We start from the raw sequence: 20,071 nt of genomic DNA on the forward strand, positions 1-20,071 counted from the left end.
TCCCAGCTATAGTCTCCTGGGAGGTAGGCAATGGCTCCAGGCAGATCTCGAAATGATGTAGTTAGGATTCCTGAAGCTTGGGCTCTCTCCCTACACGTTCTGCTGAGAGCTGTCAGTTTATATCAGTGATATTAAAAGGAAATGAGTCAAACCGACCCTTAAAAGATTCCAGGACTTGTGCATCTGTGAACTGGGACACTGACTATGAAAAACAACGATTCGTCACTACTCTCTGCTAAGGGACAGAAAGCAGAGAGTAGTGGTGAACGGTTATTTTTCAGACTGGAGGGAAGTATACAGTGGTGCTCCCCAGGGGTCGGTGTTGGGACCACTGCTCTTTTTGATGTACAGTAAAACCTGTACAAATGGACACCCCCAAAAAACGGACACTTATTGACAGTCCTAAATAACTTACATTAAAACAGATACAAGCTGCACCTTGAAACCACAGACACTTCCAAAATTACCAACCTGAGTGCACCAAGTCCGTTTACAACTTAAAATGCCGGTAAGTGAAAGGCGGCAGCGGATGTAAGAGACAGCTTTTGTGGAATGGATTTACCCAGCATCCATAGAGGCAGAGAAACTGCTCTATCCCAGGGATCGAACGCTCGCGCGGCTCTATCCCAGGGATCGAACGCTCGCGCGGCTCTATCCCAGGGATCGAACGCTCGCGCGGCTCTATCCCAGGGATCGAACGCTCGCGCGGCTCTATCCCAGGGATCGAACGCTCGCGCGGCTCTATCCCAGGGATAGAGCGGTTTCTGTGCCTCTGTGGATGCTGGGTGAAAAACTCCCTATTTCACCAAAGCCAGGAACTGCCGGTTGGGGTGGGGGGGAGTCGGGAATTGGAGCTCTGTAATCACTGGGGGTTGAAATTAGGGGGGGGCTGGGCTGAAGAGATGGGGGAGGGGGAGAGGGAGACTGGGGAATGGGGCTGGCGGAGAGAGATGAAGACTAGGGGCTTGGAGGGAGAGATGGTGAGAATGGTTTCCCCTCTTTCCCGCCCTGGGCTTCTCCTCTTTCCCGCCCTGGGCTTCTCCTCTTTCCCGCCCTGGGCTTCTCCTCTTTCCCGCCCTGGGCTTCTCCTCTTTCCCGCCCTGGGCTTCTCCTCTTTCCCGCCCTGGGCTTCTCCTCTTTCCCGCCCTGGGCTTCTCCTCTTTCCCGCCCTGGGCTTCTCCTCTTTCCCGCCCTGGGCTTCTCCTCTTCACCTGCTCATGAGTGGCCTCCTGGTTCTTGGAACATCTCATAGAACAGCTGCTGGCACGAAACCACAAATAAAGGGGACCCAACCATTATAAGATAAATCCAGTAACATTTGTCTGTGCCACGTGACCTGAACAACACATGACCTAACCTCCAGGAATGCCTCCAACCAGAATTGATAGCTCTACTCCACCAGTACATCCGGTACTGATGAGCTGCTAACAAAACCCTACCCACCTCCTAGCACTTCAAAGATTAGCAGCTGCAGCACATGGAGGGAAGGGGTCCCGGACAGGGATTTGCAGGACATTAATCCTCCCCAATTTGGCTGGGAGCTCCCAGGCACTCCGGCCCGACAGCAGCCACCTTGCCCTGTGCAGACTGCCAACATAGCAGATGCCAGGATCAGGACATCCCTCCCTCAATGGAAAAGGACCCCGGGATGGCAATGAGCTGGGACACCCAACAACCAGGAAATGAACTTGCTGCCAGTGCTCCAGAATTACGCACAATCCCAGGTGAAGACGAGAAACAGAAGGGACGCTGTAGGAGTTACAGCCAATCCCAGGATAAGAACATAAGAAATAGGAGTAGGAGCAGCAAAAGGCCATAAGGCCCCGAGAGCCTGCTCCACCATTCAATAAGATCATGGCTGATCTTCTACCTCAGCTCCATTTTCCGGCCCGATCGCCATATCCCTTGATTCCCTTAGTGTCTAAAAATCTATCAATCTCAGTCTTGAATATACTCAATGACTCAGCATCCACAGCCCTCTGGTGTAGAGAATTCCAAAAATTCACAACCCTCTGAGTGGAGAAATTTTTCCTCATCTTGGTCCTAAATGGATACCCCCTTATCTTGAGACTATGACCCCGAGTTCTAGATTCTCCAGCCAGGGGAAACAGCCTCTCAGCATCTACGCTGTCAAGTCCTCTAAACAATTTTATATGTTTCAATGAGATCACCTCCCATTCTTCTAAATTCCAGAGAATATAGGCTCATTTTACTCAATCTCTCCTCGTAGGACAACCCTCTCACCCCAGGAATCAATCTAGTGAATCTTCGTTGCACCGCCTCAAAGGCAAGTATATCCTTCATAGAATCATAGAAGTTACAACATGGAAACAGGCCCTTCGGCCCAACATGTCCATGTCGCCCAGTTTATACCACTAAGCTAGTCCCAATTGCCTGCACTTGGCCCATATCCCTCTATACCCATCTTACCCATGTAACTGTCCAAATGCTTTTTAAAAGACAAAATTGTACCCGCCTCTACTACTGCCTCTGGCAGCTCGTTCCAGACACTCACCACCCTTTGAGTGAAAAAATTGCCCCTCTGGACCCTTTTGTATCTCTCCCCTCTCACCTTAAATCTATGCCCCCTCGTTATAGACTCCCCTACCTTTGGGAAAAGATTTTGACTATCTACCTTATCTATGCCCCTCATTATTTTATAGACTTCTATAAGATCACCCCTGAACCTCCTACTCTCCAGGGAAAAAAGTCCCAGTCGATCTAACCTCTCCCTATAAGTCAAACCATCAAGTCCCGGTAGCATCCTAGTAAATCTTTTCTGCACTCTTTCTAGTTTAATAATATCCTTTCTATAATAGGGTGACCAGAACTGTACACAGTATTCCAAGTGTGGCCTTACTAATGTCTTGTACAACTTCAACAAGCCATCCCAACTCCTGCATTCAATGTTCTGACCAATGAACCCAAGCATGCCGAATGCCTTCTTCACCACCCGAACAACTTACCCACTACAGATGTCAGGCTCACCGGTCTGCAGTTCCCAGGCTTTTCCCTGCCGCCCTTCTTAAACAAAGGCACAACATTTGCTACCCTCCAATCTTCAGGCACCTCACCTGTAGCGGTGGATGATTCAAATATCTCTGCTAGAGGACCCGCAATTTCCTCCCTAAACTCCCATAACGTCCTGGGATACATTTCATCAGGTCCCGGAGATTTATCTACCTTGATGCGTGTAAGACTTCCAGCACCTCCTTCTCTGTAATATGTACACTCCTCAAGACATCACTATTTATTTCCCCAAGCTCCCTAACATCCATGCCTTTCTCAACCGTAAATACCGATGTGAAATATTCATTCAGGATCTCACCCATCTCTTGTGGTTCCGCACATAGATGACCTTGTTGATCCTTAAGAGGCCCTACTTTCTCCCTAGTTACTCTTTTGCCCTTTATGTATTTGTAGAAGCTCTTTGGATTCTCCTTTGCCTTATCTGCCAAAGCAATCTCATGTCCCCTTTTTGCCCTCCTGATTTCTCTCTTAACTCTACTCCGGCAATCTCTATACTCTTCAAGGGATCCACTTGATCCCAGCTGTCTATGCATGTCATATGCCTCCTTCTTCTTTTTGACTAGGGCCTCAATCTCCCGAGTCATCCAAGGTTCCCTACTTCTACCAGCCTTGCCCTTCACTTTATAAGGAATGTGCTTACCCTGAACCCTGGTTAACACACTTTTGAAAGCCTCCCACTTACCGGATGTCCCTTTGCCTGCCAACAGACTCTCCCAATCAACTTCTGAAAGTTCCTGTCTAATACCATCAAAATTGGCCTTTCCCCAATTTAGAATTTTAACTTTTGGGCCAGACCTATCATTCTCCATAGCTATCTTAAAACTAATGGAATTATGATCACTGGTCCCAAAGTGATCCCTCACTAACACTTCTGTCACCTGCCCTTCCTTATTTCCCAAGAGGAGGTCAAGTTTTGCCCCCTCTCTAGTCAGGCCATCCACATACTGAATGAGAAATTCCTCCTGAATACACTCAACAAATTTCTCTCCATTCAAGCCCCTAATGCTATGGCTGTCCCAGTCAATGTTGGGAAAGTTAAAGTCCCCTACTATTACCACCCTATTTTTCTAGCAGCTGTCTGTAATCTCCTTACATATTTGCTCCTCAATTTCCCTTAGATAAGGAGACCAAAACTGTACACAGTACTCCAGGTGTTGTCTCACTAGAGCCCTAGAAAATTGCAGCAAGAACTCCTTACTCTCATACTCCAACCCCCTTGCAATAAAGGCTAACATACTATTTAATTACTTGCTGTACCTGCATGTTAACTTCTGTGATTCATGTACAAGGACACCCAAATTCCTCTGAACACCAGCAATTCTTAGTCTCTCATCTTTTAAAAAATGTTCTGCTTTTCTGTTCTTCCTAACAATGTGGATAATTTCACATTTCCCCACATTATACTCCATCATCTACCTTCTTGCCCACTCACTTAACCTGTTTATATCCCTTTGAAGCCTCTTTGCATCTTCCTCACAGCTTACTTTCCGTTCTACCTTTGTCAGTAAACTTGGATACGTGAAACGCGGTCCCCTCATCTAAGTCATTAGTATATATTGTAAACAGCTGAGACCCAAGCACTGATCCTTGCGGCAACCCACTAGTTACAACCTGCCAATCCAAAAACGACCTGTTTATTCCTACTCTCTGTTTTCTGACTGTTAACCAATCCTCAATCCATGCTAATACATTACCCCATATCCCATAAACCCTAATCTTGTGTAACAACCTCTTGTGTGGCACCTTATCGAATGCCTTTTGAAAATCCAAATATACTACATCGACTGGTTCCCCTTTATCTACCCTGCTAGTTATTTAAAAAGGGTAGTTGGCAGAAGGCTGGAAATTATAGACCAGTTAGCCTAACATCTGTGGTGGGTAAAATTTTGGAGTCTATTATTAAGGAGACAGTAACGGAACATTTGGATAAACATAATTTAATAGGACAAAGTCAGCATAGCTTTACGAAGGGGAAGTCATGTCTGACAAATTTGCTTGAGTTCTTTGAGGACAAAACGCACAGGGTGGATAAAGGGGAACCAGTGGACGTAGTGTATTTAGACTTCCAGAAGGCATTCAACAAGGTCATAGAGTCATAGAGTTATACAGCACGGATAGAGGCCCTTCGGCCCATCGTGTTCGCGCCGGCCATCAAGCCCTGTTGACTCTAATCCCATATTCCAGCATTTGGGCCGTAGCCTTGTATGCTATGGCATTTCAAGTGCTCATCCAAATGCTTCTTGAATGTTGTGAGGGTTCCTGCCTCCACAACCCTTTCAGGCAGTGAGTTCCAGACTCCAACCACCCTCTGGGTGAAAAAGTTCTTTCTCAAATCCCCTCTAAACCTCCCGCCTTTTACCTTGAATCTATGTCCCCTTGTTATAGAACCCTCAACGAAGGGAAAAAGCTCCTTAGTATCCATCCTATCTGTGCCCCTCATAATTTTGTACACCTCAATCATGTCCCCCCTCAGCCTCCTCTGCTCCAAGGAAAACAAACCCAATCTTCCCAGTCTCTCTTCATAGCTGAAGCGCTCCAGCCCTGGTAACATCCTGGTGAATCTCCTCTGCACCCTCTCCAAAGCGATCACATCCTTCCTGTAGTGTGGCGACCAGAACTGCACACAGTACTCCAGCTGTGGCCTAACCAGTGTTTTATACAGCTCCATCATAACCTCCTTGCTCTTATATTCTATGCCTCGGCTAATAAAGGCAAGTATCCCATATGCCTTCTTTACCACCTTAACTACCTGTTCCGCCGCCTTCAGGGATCTGTGAACTTGCACACCAAGATCCCTCTGACCCTCTGTCTTGCCTAGGGTCCTCCCATTCATTGTGTATTCCCTTTCCTTGTTAGTCCCTCCAAAGTGCATCACCTCGCACTTTTCCGGGTTAAATTCCATTTGCCACTGTTCCGCCCATCTGACCATCCCATCTATATCGTCCTGCAGACTGAGGCTATCCTTCTCGCTATTTACCACCCTACCAATTTTTGTATCATCAGTGAACTTACTGATCATACCTTTTACATTCATATCCAAGTCATTAATGTAGACCACAAACAGCAAGGGACCCAGCACCGATCCCTGTGGTACCCCACTGGCCACAGGGATCGGTGCCACATAAAAGATTATTGCTCAAGATAAAGAATCACTGGATTGGGGGTAATATTCTGGCATGGGTGGAGGATTGGTTATCTAACAGGGAGCAGAGAGTTGGGATAAATGGTTCATTCTCGGACTGGCAACCAGTAGCCAGTGGTGTTCCGCAGGGGCCGGTGCTGGGTCCCCAACTCTTTACAATCTATATTAACGATTTGGAGGAGGGGACCGAGTGCAACATATCAAAGTTTGCAGATGATACAAAGATGGGAGGGAAAGTAGAGAGTGAGGAGGACATAAAAAACCTACAAGGGGATATAGACAGGCTGGGTGAGTGGGCGGAGATTTGGCAGATGCAATACAATATTGGAAAATGTGAGGTTATGCACTTTGGCAGGAAAAATCAGACAGCAAGTTATTATCTTAATGGCAAGAAACTGGAAAGTACTGCAGTACAAAGGGATCTGGGGGTCCTCGTGCAAGAAAATCAAAAAGTTAGTATGCAGGTGCAGCAGGTGATCAAGAAGGCCAACGGAATGTTGGCTTTTATTGCTAGGGGGATAGAATATAAAAACAGGGAGGTATTGCTGCAGTTATATAAGGTATTGGTGAGACCGCACCTGGAATACGGCATACAGTTTTGGTGTCCATACTTAAGAAAAGACATACTTGCTTTCGAGGCAGTACAAAGAAGGTTCACTCGGCTAATCCTGGGGATGAGGGGGTGGGCATATGAGGAGAGGTTGAGCAGATTGGGACTCTACTCATTGGAGTTCAGAAGAATGAGAGGCGATCTTATTGAAACATATAAGATTGTGAAGGGGCTTGATCGGGTGGATGCGGTAAGGATGTTCCCAAGGATGGGTGAAACTAGAACTAGAGGGCATAATCTAAGAATAAGGGGCTGCTCTTTCAAAACTGAGATGAGGAGAAATGTCTTCACTCAGAGGGTAGTAGGTCTGTGGAATTTGCTGCCCCAGGAAGCTACATCATTAAATAAATTTAAAACAGAAATAGACAGTTTCCTAGAAGTAAAGGGAATTAGGGGTTTCGGGGTGCGGGCAGGAAATTGGACATGAATTTAGATTTGAGGTTGGGATCAGATCAGCCATGATCTTATTGAATGGCGGAGCAGGCTCGAGGGGCTGATTGGCCTACTCCTGCTCCTATTTCTTATGTTCTTATGTTCAAATGGAATGCTGGCCTTTATATCTGGAGGACTAGAGTACAAGGGGGCAGAAGTTATGCTGCAGCTATACAAAACCCTGGTTAGACCACACCTGGAGTACTGTGAGCAGTTCTGGGCACCGCACCTTCGGAAGGACATATTGGCCTTGGAGGGAGTGCAGCGTAGGTTTATTAGAATGATACCCGGACTTCAAGGATTAAGTTACGAGGAGAGATTACACAAATTGGGGTTGTATTCTCTGGAGTTTAGTAGGTTAAAAGGTGATCTGATCGAAGTTTGTAAGATATTAAGGGGAACGGATAGGGTGGATCGAGAGAAACTATTTCCACTGGTTGGGGATTCTAGTTGTCGGAGGCACAGTCTAAAAATTAGAGCCAGACCTTTCAGGAGTGAGATTAGAAAACATTTCTGCACAGAAAGGGTTGTAGAATTTTGGAACTCTCTTCCGCAAACGGCAATTGATACTAGCTCAATTGCTAAATTTAAATCTGAGATAGATGGCTTTTTGGCAACCAAAGGTATTAAGGGATATGGGCCAATGGCAGGTATATGGAGTTAGATCACAGATCAGCCATGATCTTATCAAATGGTGGAGCAGGCACGAGGGGCTGAATGGCCTACTCCTGTTCCTATATCCTATATTCCTATAGTTACATCCTCAAAAAACTCTAATAGATTTGTCAAACACGATTTCCCTTTCATAAAACCGTGTTGACTCTGCCTAATCATATTATGATTTTCGAAGTGCCCTTTTACCACGTCCTTAATAATGGATTCCAGCATTTTCCCGACGACTAATGTCAGACTAACTGGCCTGTAGTTCCCTGTTTTCTTTCTCCCTCCTTTCTTGAGTAGCGGGGATACATTTGCTACCTTCCAATCCCCTGGGACCGTTCTAGAATCTAGGGAATTTTGGAAGATCAGAACCAATGCATCCACTATCTCTGCAGCCACCTCTTTTAGAACACTAGGATGTCGGCCATCAGGTGCAGTGGATTTGTCAGCTTTTAGTCCCATTAATTTCTCTGGTACTTTTTCTTTACTAATCTTAATTACACTAAGTTCCTTCCTCTCATTGGACCCTTGTTTCCCCACTATTTCTGGTATGTTTTTTGTCTTCTACTGTCCTGTCTCCCCCTGTGCCGGGGGTGGGGTTGGGTCCTGCCTCTCCCTGTAATGGAGGTGGGGCTGGGCCCTATCTCCCTGTGCCGGGGGTGGGGATGGGCCCTGTCTCCCTGTGCCGGGGGTGGGGATGGGCCCTGTCTCCCTGTGCCGGGGATGGGGATGGGCCCTGTCTCCCTGTGCCGGGGGTGGGGATGGGCCCTGTCTCCCTGTGCTGGGAGAGGAGCTGGGCCCGGTTTACTCTTTTTTCCCTGAGGTATAGATTAATAAAGCTGAAGTGCAGATAGTCCCACTTTGCTGCCTTCCTGTCGATCTCCTGCTTGTAGTGTAGTCGACAGGAGCACAGGGATGATGAATGTAGGTAATTTACCTGAATCCATCCTGCGTTGTGCAGTTGATCTCCCGGATAATGTTGTACCGTTGTTTAAAAAGGGAGAAAGAGATAGATCGAGGCAACATCCTCGGTGGTGGGCAAATTATTGGAATCAATTCTGTCATTTAGAAAAGCTCGGGTTAATCAAGGACAGTCAGCATAGATTTGTTAAGGGAAAGTCGTGTCTGACTAACTTGATTGAATTTTTTGAGGAGGTAACAAGGAGTGTTGAAGACGGGAAACTTGTTTGACATAGTATACAGGATTTTAGCAAGGCTTTTGACAAGGTCCCACATGGCAGACTGGTCAAAAAAGTAAAAGTCCATGGGATCCAAGGGAAAGTGGCTAGTTGTATCCAAAATTGGCTCTGTGGCAGGAAGCAAAGGGTAATGGTTGACAGGTGTTTTGCGACTGGAAGGCTGTTTCCAGTGGGGTTCCGCAGGGCTTATTACTAGGTCCCTTGCTTTTTGTGGTATATATTAATGATTTGGACTTGAATGTTGGGGGTTTAATCAAGAAGTTTGCAGATGATACAAAAATTGGCCGCGTGGTTGATAGTGAGGAGGAAAGCTGTAGACTGCAGGAAGATATCAATGGACTGGTCAGGTGGGCAGAAAAGTGCCAAATGGAATTTAATCCAGAGAAGTGTGAGGTAATGCATTTGGGGAGGGCAAACAAGGCAAGGGAATACACAATAAATGGGAGGATACTGAGAGGAGTAGAGGAACAAAGGGTCCTTAGAGTGCATGTCCACAGATCCCTGAAGGTAGCAGTTCAGGTGGATAAGGTGGTTAAAAAGTCATACGGGATACTTTCCTTTATTAGCCGAGGCGTAGAATATAAGAGCAGGGAGGTTATGCTAGAACTGTATAAAACATTGGTTAGGCCACAGCTTGAGTACTGTGTACAGTTCTGGTCACCACATTACAGGAAAGATGCGATTGCACTAGAGAGGGTACAGAGGAGATTTACGAGGATGTTGCCAGAATGTTACGAAATTTTAGTTATGAGAAAAGATTGGATAAGCTGGAATTGTTTTCCTTGGAACAAAGGAGGCTGAGGGGAGATTTTAATTGAGGGGTATAAAATTATGATGGGACTAGATAGAGTGGATAGGGAGGACCTATTTCCCTTAGCAGAGGGATCAGTGACCAGGGGGCATAGATTTAAAGTAATTGGTAGAAGGATTAGAGGGGAACTGAGGAGAAATCTTTTCACGCAGAGGGTGGTGGGGGTCTGGAACTCACTGCCTGAAAGGGTGGTAGAGGCAGAAACCCTCAATTTATTTAAGAAGTATTTGGATGTGCACTTGAAGTGCCATAACCTACAGGGCTACGGACCAAGTGCTGGAAAGTGGGATTAAGCTGGATAGCTCTTTTTCGGCTGGCACGGACAAGATGGGTCGAATGGCCTCCTTCTGTGCCGTAACTTTCTATGATTCTATGAAAAATTCACTTTTCCTAAGGGCCCTCTTAAAACTGTTTTAACAAGTTAACTTTAGCTCACACCTCGACATCAAAAGAATCGACTGGCACCGATCACAGCTACAACTCTGAATGAATTGTAGAAACTTTGTTTAATGTTAGCCATGATGTGGAGATGCCGGTGATGGACTGGGGTTGACAATTGTAAACAATTTTACAACACCAAGTTATAGTCCAACAAATTTATTTTAAATTCCACAAGCTTTCGGAGGCTTCCTCCTTCCTCGGATTTCCACACCGTTCACCTGAGGAAGGAGGAAGCCTCCGAAAGCTTGTGGAATTTAAAATAAATTTGTTGGACTATAACTTGGTGTTGTAAAATTGTTTACAATTGTTTAATGTTGGCAAGAACATTGTTCAAGGACATTGTGAACTCATTAAGTTTATTTGAACTTGTGTATGTGGTATAATTTAATTAGTTGTGTGTATTTGGAGGCTGTTACTTCAGTAGTGAAGGTGTGTGTGTGTGCACTCCTGTGCTGTGTCACTCCAATGGAATATCTCTGTCACTGCACCCTGTGTACCTGGAATGTGCTTTATTGATCACCTGTATTACTACCCGTATAGCTGTCTGCACATTAACTGGTATCAGGAATGACTTCATTTTCTGCCACCTTGGCAGAGGTCATTGTAAACCCCTTCTAAACCTGTCCAAGAGATGAAAACTTGCCAGCACAGGAGTGTCAGCCCTGGGCTGATGTAGAGATTTGTGTAACTTGTGACCCACACAGGGAGCCAACAATGATATGATTGTCTTTTCAGCTTTCTCTTACTTGAGCTGGTGCAGCTGTTCAGACATGTAGAATTCACTCCCTTCACCACCGGCGCACTGTGGCTGCAGTCTGTACCATCCACAGGATGCACTGCAGCAACTCGCCAAGGCTTCTTCGACAGCACCTCCCAAACCCGCGACCTCTACCACCTAGAAGGACAAGAGCAGCAGGCACATGGGAACAGCACCACCTGCACGTTCCCCTCCAAGTCACACACCATCCCGACTTGGAAATATATCGCCGTTCCTTCATCGTCACTGGGTCAAAATCCTGGAACTCCCTTCCTAACAGCACTGTGGGAGAACCTTCACTACACGGACTGCAGCGGTTCAAGAAGGCGGCTCACCACCACCTTTTCAAGGGCAGTTAGGGATGGGCAATAAATGCTGGCCTTGCCAGCGACGCCCACATCGCATGAACGAATAAAAAAAAGAATGTAGAGTTGGTGGCTCTGTTTAACTGCTTCACATGGAAGGTGGTTAATCTGGAACAGACTGCCGGGGTAGACAGTAGAAGCTGATTGTGTTGGCCAATTCGAGAGGGTGCTGGATGACAGTGAGTGATTGGCGAGTATGTGAGTGAACTTTGGCAGTGGAGTGATGAACCTCACTGGTTCCCAGTCCTGTGCTTTCCTATGTTAACATAAGAATAAGAACATAAGAAGCAGGAGCAGGAGTAGGCCAATCGGCCCCTCGAGCCTGCTCCGCCATTCAATAAGATCATGGCTGATCTGATCCTAACCTCAAATCTAAAGAACACAAGAAGTAGGAGCAGGACCCGGCCACTCAGCCCCTGGGCCCGCTCCGCCACCCACAGGGCCTTGACCGATCCGAACTCAGCTTCATGTCCAATTTCCTCTCCGTTCCCCATAACCCCTAATTCCCTTTACTTCTAGGAAACTGTCTATTTCTGTTTTAAATTTATTTAATGATGTAGCTTCCTGGGGCAGCAAATTCCACAGACCTACTACCCTCTGTGTGAAGACATTTCTCCTCATCTCAGTTTTGAAAGAGCAGCCCCTTATTCCAAGATTATGCCCCCTAGTTCTAGTTTCACCCATCCCTGGGAACATCCTTACCGCATCCACCCGATCAAGCCCCTTCACAATCTTATATGTTTCAATAAGATCGCCTCTCATTCTTCTGAACTCCAATGAGTAGAGTCCCAATCTACTCAACCTCTCCTCATATGTCCACCCCCTCATCCCCGGGATTAACCGAGTGAACCTTCTTTGTACTGCCTCGAGAGCAAGTATGTCTTAAGTATGGACACCAAAACTGTATGTAGTATTCTAGGTGCGGTCTCACCAATACCTTATATAACTGCAGCAATACCTCCCTGTTTTTATATTCTATCCCCCTAGCAATAAAAGCCAACATTCCGTTGGCCTTCTTGATCACCTGCTGCACCTGCATACTAACTTTTTGATTTTCTTGCACTAGGACCCCCAGATCCCTTTGTACTGCAGTACTTTCCAGTTTCTTGCCATTAAGATAATAACTTGCTGTCTGATTTTTCCTGCCAAAGTGCATAACCTCACATTTTCCAATATTGTATTGCATCTGCCAAATCTCCGCCCACTCACCCAGCCTGTCTATATCCCCTTGTAGGTTTTTTATGTCCTCCTCACTCTCTACTTTCCCTCCCATCTTTGTATCATCTGCAAACTTTGATATGTTACACTCGGTCCCCTCCCCCAAATCGTTAATATAGATTGTAAAGAGTTGGGGACCCAGCACCGACCCCTGCGGAACACCACTGGCTACTGGTTGCCAGTCCGAGAATGGACCATTTATCCCAACTCTCTGCTTCCTGTTAGATAACCAATCCTCCACCCATGCCAGAATATTACCCCCAATCCAGTGATTCTTTATTTTGAGCAATAATCTTTTATGTGGCACCTTGTCGAATGCCTTCTGGAAGTCTAAATACACTACGTCCACTGGTTCCCCTTTATCCACCCTGTACGTTATGTCCTCAAAGAACTCAAGCAAATTTTTCAGACATGACTTCCCCTTCGTAAAGCCATGCTGACTTTGTCCTATTAAATTATGTTTATCCAAATGTTCTGCTACTGTCTCCTTAATAATAGACTCCAAAATTTTACCCACCACAGATGTTAGGCTGACTGGTCTATAATTTCCAGCCTTCTGCCTACTACCCTTTTTAAATAAGGGTGTTACATTAGCAGTTTTCCATTCTGTATGTGCTTGTTCTGTCTCCTACCTTGTCAAGGCTACAGACAGATGGGTCTTTCTAAATTGTCTTCAGAGACAGTAACTCAGGAAGGAAGTTGAAAGTTTAGAAGAGGAGTTGAAAATTCAGTGACAAAAGTCCCAGACAAACAATGGTTGTGAATTGCTTACTTTACTCATTAAAAGTGCTCTCGCAAAGATCCGGCATAGACACGTACTCAAGTTCTCTTCAATAATGAGGCTTTAAGCAGCAAAAGGTTAGTCCCTGGTTTGATTATAATGGTCAGGTTTTGTTTTGTTTGATGCGATCTATGGGACTGGAAGGAGGGCGGATGGATTTGCCATTGGTGATAGCTGATATGTATCGTATATTTTCATGGCTGCGCAGGTGGAGTATGATGCTGTAGTCTTAGTGTAGTTTGGTACGTTTGGTAAGTGTGTGATATGTGTGTACCATGTAATATGCCGTGAACGATAAGGGTAGGGGTAGAGTTTGGAGTGAGCTGTTTGCTGAAGGGGGGCTGCTGTTCACACTTTTTAAAGGTCAAATTTGATTAATTTTGACATTAATTCTAATCTAATCAGTACAAAAGAGATCATCATGTGAGGAGTATTAGGAAACTTTTCGGTGATTAGGTGTCGTTAAGAATTGTACTTTTATAAGGAGTTAGGTTGTGTTTACGTTTTGCATCAACAGTGGTATAAAAATCTCAGATGTTGTACTTGGATTTAGGACAAGAAAAACCTTAGGAGGATGAGTAATAGCTACTTGCTGGAATTATAGTTTTAGGGGACTACTTGATACACTGACACTGGGCTGTCTATCAGTGAAGCTGGAATTGTAATTTAATACCTGACCCAACCCAGTGTTGGTGTATCAGTGAAGCTGGAATTGTAATTTAATACCTGACCCAGCCCAGTGTCAGTGGGTCAGTGAAGCTGGAATTATAGTTTAATACCTGACCCAGCCCAGTGTTGGTGTATCAGTGAAGCTGATTTGTAGGTTTGTGGATGGAATAACTCACATGGTGACTTTCTGACTTCAGGAATGAGAGATGCAAAATAGGGATAAGCAAGAGAAGCTTCCCAATTGGGAGGGAAAGAGGGAAGGTCTGACGGAGCATTGTCCTGTGTAGGCTTGTGCGGTTCGTTATGGCATCCCAACCCTCTGAGCTCGAGAATGGTGGTAGAGGTGAAGGAGAGATGAAGCACAGTATATCTGTGAATGTCGATCATTCTGCAGTTTGATGTTTTTCACCAATGTTCCCGCTAAATCTGGTGCAGAATGTACATTTTGTGAAAAGCAGTGTTGAAGTTTGAGTTTTGGGTGTGATGGTTCCAGGCATGAATGTCAAGGCAATGGTGACTCATTGTCCTGTGCCTTGCCCAAATGAGAACCTGCATGTCCCTTTGAAACAGGACATGGTGACCTGTGTGAGCTGACTCTGCAGTCCCAAGTCAGGTTGCCCAGCCCCAAAGTATCTTGAGTATTTATTCTTTTTCTTTTTGTTACCATACTGATGTTAAACCACACTCAGTGCAAGGACCATTGGTTATGGTCTGTGGGATTTTGGGTTAAAACTGGGACATTTCTCCCCCAAATCCTCCTCTGATAAACATGTTTCCCTTCCATCAATTTTTCTACCTTTACCCCTGCCAAACATGCCTCTTATTCTAATGATTAAGGTTGATGTACTAACCAGTTGTCCTTTGGTTCTGTTTCTCCCCATCTCTCATCCCAAGATAGGTAAGGTTCCACTGCTGTTAGCTGCCCTCTAGTACCTCATCCGACTGCTCATTTAACTGGGGGATCAGCCAAGCTGAGATCCAACATCTATGTATGTGTATTTTCAGCAGGAGCCACTGAGTGATGATCAGGCACAAGAAAGTTGCCTGATGCTTTGTTTCTTTATTCCCTAGTCCTGAGACATTGAAGGAAATTGTAACTCCCCAACTGCTGAGTTAGACCAATCTAACTCAAAGCAACCAAGGTTTGAATATTGGCTGATTTCCTCTGTCTGTGTGATCTCGGAACCACACCAAGCACCTAGCCATCAGTGATCACACTGTTGACTGAGGGAATCGGGTTTAGCAGTTTCCGTGTGTGAGCTCGACTGATGAAACAAAACAGGTGAAATGGGAATAATATACCATAGTTTTCCCTTGAATTTAAAATTCTCATCCTTGTATTCAAATCCCTCCATGGACTTGCTTCTCCCTATCTCTGTAACCTCCTCCAACCCTACAAGATTTCTGCGCTCCTCCAATTCTGGCCTCTTGCACATCCCCGATTTTCATCGCTCCACCATTGGTGGCCGTGCCTTCATTGGTCACAAAGCGCTTTGGGACGTACAGACAACGTGTAAGGTGCTATTAAAATGCAAGTTTTTCTTTCTTATCCTTTAAGGTGCTCTTTAAAATCTACCTCTTTGACCAAGCTTTTGGTCACCTGTTCTAATATCTCTTTACGTGGCTCGGTGTCAAATTTTTGTTTGATAATTGCTCCTGTGAAGCGCCTTGGGACGTTTTACTACGTTAAAGGTGCTATATAAATGCAAGTTGTTGTTGGTGTTGATCTGTGCTGCAGATGTGAGTGAGGGAAGTCAGAGTACTGGAATCTGTTGAAAATACATACTTATGATTTTTAATTGTAAACAATTTTACAACACCAAGTTATAGTCCAGCAATTTTATTTTAAATTCACAAGCTTTCGGAGGCTTCCTCCTTCGTCAGGTGAACGATGTGTTTTTTTCACATCGTTCACCTGACGAAGGAGGAAGCCTCCGAAAGCTTGTGAATTTAAAATAAAATTGCTGGACTATAACTTGGTGTTGTAAAATTGTTTACAATTGTCAACCCCAGTCCATCACCGGCATCTCCACATCATGATTTTTAATGGCTCTGCTCACTCTGCTTTGATTAGCGAATTACAGACACATCCCTGTCTCCTCTAAAATCTCACATGGCCTCCAGATCACTATTATGGTCTCTTTAACCTCTTCCTCATTTCTATCCTTTGCATCCCCAAACCCCTCCACTGTCTGTTTCTGCTCCTGGCAATAACTACCCCCCAACTCACTAGTGCCCTCTTTAATTCTAATCTCCCTCTCCTTTGGCCTGCCACCTGTTAGGATACGGACATTTTCTTCAATCTCCTCCACAACCACTTTGCCTCCACCTTCAATGCCCTTGTCTCTCTTGGATCCCCTTTCCCCAGTACAACCACTACTCCCACAGGTTGTAAGCACCAACACACATGTCAGTCGACCAGCGTGGCAGTCCACCACCAGATCTAGCTGGATTTCTCAAAATATACAATTTCACCTTCTCCACAGCCACAACTGCTTATTCTGTACGAGAACAGAAACAGCTGCAAGCTCCTGTTCTTCACCATAAACCATGTACTCGGTCCTCATTGCTCTACATTCCACCATTCGCACCGCAACTCAGTGTAAGTCATGGATATTTTCATGCCTAAAGTTGGAGCTATCTTCTGACTACTGCCCTAACTGCTCACTTCACTCCTAGATATCCCCTGCTTTCCATTCATTTCAGCATTATCCCTTTCTCTGCAATTCCTGGCACAGGTTGTGGAACAATAAACCATAATAGGTTTCAACAAGGAACTAGACAGGTTCTTGTCACCATGGAATTCAGGGATTTTAGAAATGCATCAGAGGAATACTGTGGATAGGTGGACTAGATGGACTGAAGGTTATCTTCCTGAAGCTTTTACCATGTTACTATTTCCCCCTCAGCCGTTATCACAATCATCTCATCCCTGAATTTCCCACCTATTTCCTCAATCCTCTCCTGTTTAACCTCGATGGTGGGGAAGCTTTTAGAAACGATAATCTGGGACAAGTGTGGATTAATAAAGGAAAGCCAGCATGGATTTGTTAAAGGCAAATTGTGTTTAACTAACTTGATTGAGTTTTTTGATGAGGTAACAGAGAGGGCTGACGAGGGCAATGTGGTTAATGTTGTGTATATGGACTTTCAAAAGGCGTTTGAAGTGCCACACAATAGGTTTGTCAGTAAAATTGAAGCCCATGGAATAAAATGGGCAGTGGCAGCATGGATACGAAATTGGCTAAGTTACAGGAAATAGAGAGTAGTTCTCATACTGGAGGAAGGTGTATAGTGGTGTTCTCTAGGGGTCGGTGCTGGGACCACTTCTTTTCTTGATATATATTAATGACTTGGACTTGGGTGTACAGGGCACAATTTCAAAATTTGCAGATGACACAAAACTTGGAAATGCAGTGAATAGTGAGGAGAATAGTAATAGACTTCAAGAGGACACAGGCTGATGGAATGGGCGGACACATGGTAGATGAAATTTAATGCAGAGAAGTGCAAAGTGATACATTTTGGCAGGAAGAATGAGGAGAGGCAAGATAAACTAAATGGTACAATTCTAAAAGGGATGCAGAAACAGAGAGACCTGGGGTATGTGCACAAATCTTTGAAGGTGGCAGGATAGGTTGAGAAAGCGGTTAAAAAAAGGATATGGGACCCTGGGCTTTATAAATAGAGGCATAGAGTACAAAAGCAGTTATGTTGAATCTTTATAAAATACTGATTTGGCCACAGCTGGAATATTGTGTCCAGTTTTGGGCACCGCACTTTAGGAAGGATGTGAAGGCCTTAGAGAGGGTGCAGAAAAGATTTACTAGAATGGTTCCAGGGATGAGGGACTTCAGTTACGTGGATAGGCTGGAGAAGCTGGGGTTGTTCTCCTTAGAGCAGAGAAGGCTAAGAGGAGATTTGATAGAAGTGTTCAAAATCATGAAGGGTTTAGATAAAGGAAATAAAGAGAAGCTATTCCTATTGGCAGGTCGAGAACCAGAGGACACAGATTTAAGGTGATTGGCAAAAGAACCAAAGGCAACATGAGGAAAATCTTTTATGATCTGGAATGTGCTGCCTGAAAGGGTGGTGGAAGCAGAGTTAATCGTGGCTTTCAAAAAGGAATTGGATAAATACTTGAAGGGAAAAAGTGTGCAGGGCTACAGGGAAAGAGCAGGGGAATGGGACTAACTGTATTACTCTCACAAAGAGCCGGCACGGGCTCGATGAGCGGAATGGCCTCCTTCTATGCTGTAACCATTCTATGATTCTATCCTGTTCTTGCTCATGGTCATACAACTGCACCTCCTGATGCTGGCCCTTGCTTTAAAAAAAAGTTTGATCTTGGGATGTGGGTGATGCTGGCAAGGCCAAATGCATTGTCTGAGAAAGTGGTGGTGGGGCTTCTAGTAACAATTCCTAGGCCACTTCAGAGGACGTTAAAACTCTACCATGGAGTCATGCGTAGACCAGATAAGGTAAAGGTGGCAGTTTCCCTTCTCTGAAGAGTGTTAGTGAACTAGTTGGGTTTTTATGACAATCCGACAGCTTCATGGTCACTTATTTTTGGTGCCAGCCCACAACTGATCAGAGTTATTGAATTCAATTTCACAACTTGTCCTGGTGGGATTTGAACCTTCAACCTTTGGGTTGCTAGTCCGGTGCTATCAACCTGCTTCTGGCCTCCTTCGAGTCTGATGTTATTATCTCCTCAAGAGATCCACCCTCAATCCTTACATTCTCTTAAACTGTCATCCTGATTGCAACCTTCCCTTTCTTTCCAAAGCCCTGGAACATAATGTTCCCACCTTTCTGACTCACCTCATCCCTCGTGACCTCTGCCATTGATGTCATTGACCTCTCAATCCCTCTCCAGCCTCTCCCTGGCACTGCTTTCTCCTGATTCTGCTCATTCTGTTACACTGCAGGCAGTGGGGAGCTGGAATAATCTGCACTGACAATGCTAATGCATTTTGCCCGGTGCATAGAGGGAACTTTGGCAGATTTTTCGCTCTTCCCGTATTTACGTGGTGCCAATGTGTCAGGGTTTCCTGGGTAGGAGCAGTAATGTGCGGAAACAGTTTCTTAAACCTGCACCTGTACATCTTGTTGGTGGCAGCTTTTGTAATGGGGCCTTTTCTGCTGTATAGTTTGCTCAGATGAGGCAGGAGACTTCCAGTGTCTGGGGGCAGGGAGGAGACTCTGTGTCAGGTAAAGTGCATTTTCATTTTACAAACATATGAAAATGGTGGTCAGGAAAAGTCCTTCAAACCTGCCCCACACTCATGAAGGCTGGAGCATTGTGACAAGACACTTCCTACCCCCTACCACGTCAAGAACCGGTCCAGTTCCCTCTTGAAGGCATGCAGAGAGTCAGCACCGACTGCACCAGCCTGCAAAGTATTCCAGAGGCTCACTACTCTCTGAGAAAGAAGAACCGCCTAACATCGAGTCTATTTCTACTCTTGCGTGGTTTAAACGCACGTCCCCTGATCCTCCCCAACCTGTCAACTGGACTCATCTATCCAGTTCTTTCATTATTTTATAAACCTCTATCAGGTTGCCTTTAAGACTACACTGCTCTAAAGTAAATAGACCCAGCTCCTTAAGACTATCTAAGTACCTAAAGTTCTTTAAGATAGATATCATTCTTGTAGCTCTCCTTCGAACAGTTTCCAAGGCCACTATATCACCCATTTAACCTGGATTAGAGCAGTGAGTACTGTTTAATTTTAACCTGGTTTAATGCAGTGTGTACTGTTTAATTTTAACCTGGATTAGAGCAGTGTTGTACTGCTTAATTTTAACCAGGATTAGAGCAGTATGTACTGTTTAATTTTAACCTGGAGTAGAGCAGTGTGTACTGTTTAATTTTAACCTGGTTTAAGGCAGCGTGTACAGATGAATTCTAACCTGGTTTAATGCAGTGTGTAATGATTAATTTTAACCCAGA

At 45.1% G+C, this 20,071-nt stretch overlaps 1 protein-coding gene across 1 annotated transcript in view; it reads left to right on the forward strand.

The window, feature by feature from the left end:
* The window catches only part of sbf1 (SET binding factor 1), a 359,704-nt gene that overhangs the window by 105,166 nt on the left and 234,467 nt on the right, over positions 1 to 20,071 (forward strand). The gene's annotated exons all lie outside the window — the stretch shown is intronic.

Source organism: Heptranchias perlo, chromosome 24, assembly GCF_035084215.1.
Source record: "Heptranchias perlo isolate sHepPer1 chromosome 24, sHepPer1.hap1, whole genome shotgun sequence".
In the NCBI taxonomy this organism is placed as follows: Eukaryota; Metazoa; Chordata; class Chondrichthyes; order Hexanchiformes; family Hexanchidae; genus Heptranchias; species Heptranchias perlo.